The sequence below is a fragment of the Miscanthus floridulus genome, chromosome 1 (assembly GCF_019320115.1).
Source record: "Miscanthus floridulus cultivar M001 chromosome 1, ASM1932011v1, whole genome shotgun sequence".
NCBI classification, from domain to species: Eukaryota; Viridiplantae; Streptophyta; class Magnoliopsida; order Poales; family Poaceae; genus Miscanthus; species Miscanthus floridulus.
This window is the reverse complement of record NC_089580.1, coordinates 57,382,350-57,386,202: the sequence shown is the minus strand read 5'-3', so window position 1 is coordinate 57,386,202 and position 3,853 is coordinate 57,382,350. Positions and strand designations below refer to the sequence as shown.

At 38.5% G+C, this 3,853-nt stretch overlaps 1 non-coding gene across 1 annotated transcript; it reads left to right on the top strand.

Annotated features, from left to right (window-relative positions):
• Positions 1-887: 887 nt before the first annotated feature.
• Positions 888-994, top strand: LOC136511655 (small nucleolar RNA R71). Its single transcript, XR_010772790.1, has one exon. It is a non-coding gene; the product is annotated as a small nucleolar RNA R71 (small nucleolar RNA).
• Positions 995-3,853: the final 2,859 nt, after the last annotated feature.

The following is a 3,853-nucleotide window of genomic DNA, read 5'->3' as shown; positions in this document are numbered from 1 at the left end:
CAAGGATGACCAACTCTTAGAGCTCATCGACGACCTTTGCAACTTCATATTGGACCAGATTGTACACGTCAAAGGCACCTACCATGATCGAGATTCTGACTTAGGTAGAAATCCTTAGTATCAACACCTTTGTGAGACTGAAAGGCTAGCTCTAGGCCATTGATAACAATGTCTATGGAATTTGACATTGGTCTTACCTTGTGAAACGGTTTGGACTTGTGGAACGAATTAGACTTGTGAATTATATCTATTTAATGATGGATTGTATATATTCTTGTGAATTGGATTTGTAATGGTAGTTTATATAATGCTCTTGTGTTTGTGGTTAGATTTGAATTATATATGCATATATATATATATATGTGTGTGTGTGTGTTCTGGTCGAATTTGAATTATAAATTTGAATTCTTTTGGTAGAAAAATGTACTATTGGGGCGGTTCTAGACTGAACCACCCCTACAAACAGGTATTATAGGGGCAGCTAGTACTACGGCCGCCCCTACAAATTGATTTTGTAGAGGCGCCTACAAATCGATTTGTAGGGGCGACTGATAACACCAGCCACCTCTACAAATCGATTTGTAGGGGTGGTCTAGGAACCGCCCCTATAAATACATGATTTGTAGAGACGGTATGGTAGGGGCGGCTAGCTGAGCTGCCTCTACAAATCATCGCTAGCCGCCCCTACAAATGCTTATTGTAGTAGTGATTGGAGCCGTTCATCGCTTCACCCTTGGTTGGACACCATCTTCTCGATCAGATTCTTTACTTCATTCATGTTCAAACACAAAGAAATTAAAGCCCCACCACCGTCAGCATCAATGTGATTAGGGGCCATATTAGTGAGCCCATGGTAAAAGTTCTGAATAAAGAGCTAGTCCTCCATTATTCCATGACGAAGACACACCAGAATGTATTCTTATAGGCGTTCCTATGCCTCAAGGATGGACTCATCGATCTATTTTTGGAAACTCGATATTCTATTATGGAGGGCATTATCTTACCTGTTGGGAAGAAGTTGATGAGGAATGCATTGGAACACTCTCCCAAATATTCATGGCTTCATGGTTTGTGTAACACCACTGCTTCGCCTTCCTGAGTAGTGAGAACGGAAAGAGGTGAAGTCAGATGGCCTCTTGAGTGACTCCTTTGATGGTAAACATGCTGCATATCTCTAGAAAGTGTTGTAGGTGTGCGTTGGCATCCTCGTGGGATTTCCCACAGAAGGGACTGGCTTATACCATCGTAATAAATGCTGGTTTGAGCTTGAAGTTCACATATCAATTGATGATATTTGGGCCAGTGGTCATGTTGGTAGGAGATGGAGCCGAGAACTCGATGGCCTTGTTAGCCATGACAGAGTTGAGTGGTGATAAGCCATCCACAAAAAGGCTGGATCGATTGTTGAGAGGGTATGCTGAGGAGGGACGAGTCAATATCAAACCCTTCTTAGTAATGCCTTAGGGTTTTCTTGGAAGTTTGTAGGCAAGTCAAAACTGGCCATGCACTACCCTGCTCCACAAAGGAAGATAGAGTAAAGAAAGCTCGCTAAAGAACAGATCAAAGATATACCAGACTCCTAAAGACTAATTCTAGTTCATGAGCAGAGCTCGACTCAACTCTAAGTCCCACTAACTAGCCTAACGACTAAGCTACTAAAGAGAATGGCACTACTTCTTCTTGGTTGTTGTATAGAATATGGCGCCAACACCCCATTTATAGTATATAGGAGTAGGCAGGTATTTGTAGGTGAAGGAGAGTTAGCAGAGCAAACAAGTGGGGTTGGACAAGCCCCTGTAGGGTCTACTTACCCTTGATCTTCCATTGCCTTCAATCCTATGCTCCTAGTTGCTCCTTAGTGGTGGCTGACTGGTATCCAAGGTCATTAACCACCGTTGCCTGGTGCAAACACACCATGGTGGGCCCTCCAATCCAAGTGAAGATCCATCTTAGCTCTTGGATCAAAACCGACACCAAACCAATGCGTGGGATGGATCTAAACTATGTTTGTTGGCCACTCCTGCTGATTGGTGATGTGGAGGGCCTAGGGCTAGGTCGGGCGACCCCTAGGCTCCTCCTTTACTTCAATTGCTTCAGGTGATCTTCTTTTGTTTTATTGCTTAATTACCCATGCACACATATAATCTCCAAATACAAAGTGGAACCACATTATTTGGAAATGAAATACTACTATGTATTGATTATACCTTCACTTTACTGATATGTTGATGGACGGATTGATCATTTAGTGACCATATCTATGTTATAGTATAATTATAACCAATCTATTTGTTTAATAAAGAATTACTACTATGCATGTAATTCTATGATAGAGGAAATTTGATATCTCGAGTAGTGGAGGAGGAAGTTAGTACTTACTAAGGTGTGGCCATAATCTGCTTGGTTTTTTAAATTTCTTATTAGGGGCCGTTTAGATCCTTTCATTTTGAAGGAATTGGAATTTAGTTAATGGATTAGGCTATTTGCTTGGAATTTGACATTCCACATCTTTTCCAAGTTCACATATAAGCCTATCTTAAATTCATAGGGTGAAAGATGCAAATTAATTCTATAAATCACCATGCTATGTTTCTACTATCCAACTTATAGCACGCTCTACAACTTGCTTCCCTACAATAGAAATGCAACATATAAGTATCTTCCTTGTATGTCTAACAATAATATACAAATATATTTCATATACAACCATATTAGCTTAATTAATATATGCCTAAATTATAATTATTAAAATGAATTCAATTCCAAGGATCCAAACGGGCGCTAGGTTGCCATAATAATTCTCTTGAGGTTAGCACTAATTAGTCTATCCAAGATTCACTTCAACCACCACCTTCAATCTTGAGCTCCATCATTCAGATGTAAATGACCACTTTTACAACATTGTAGTTAAAGGTTATGCTTAGGACATAAGTCTTCAATTTTACTAGAAGCATTTTTAATTACAAACAACACAAAATCGTCACCTTAACATGCAGATAAAAGTTTGTAGGAATTAATAAGATCAAAATTAGGAGTCAAAACTTAGATTGACAACATCACGAGACATGGGCTACAATAAGACCATCATAGTTTAAGTTAAGGTTTCAACCATATACATATTAATAAAGCACATGAAGTGTCGTGAGGAAGAAAACTACAGACGTGAACCGAACAAACTTTTAGAGTAACTGATAATTTTATCATAATTGGATAAATAATTATATTGGTATTGTATCAGAAAATGGACAAAGGAAAGAGGCATGTATACATGAGTAAGTTTGATTAGTTATAGATACCAAGAGCATCTCCAATAGTTTCTAAAAAATCACTTGGTAAACTAATGAGTTTTCCAAGTGACTAAAACAAGTTGGGAGCATATTTGTTGCTTCCTCCAACGGTTTTCAAAATCTCGCTCCTAAAAGATAAAAATGTAATTTTACATCAGTAATCCTGAACTATTTCTATATCACTCCACCCACTTTTATATACTTTCTTTCTCTCTTGTACATTTATATCAGGAATGCTGTCGTAATTCTTATTCTTTCCCACATCCTTCCACTAGATTGGCGCGATTGATATGTGCACGTATTTATCTATGTGACAGGATCAAATTTTCCAAGTGCTAAAAGATTCGGAGTTAGGGTTATGAGTTGTTGAAGATGTATTTTTTTTAATCTTGCCAAAGGTCATGGATTGGGAGTGATTGATTTGGGAACTCTCGGAGATGCTCTAAACATAAACATTTAATTAATATTTCTGTCTCCTAAGGTTCCAGGCTTCTGGCCACTACGTAAACATGGTCAGATAAATCTGTATGAAAAATCTTAGAACAGCAAGTATTTGGAACCGTAAC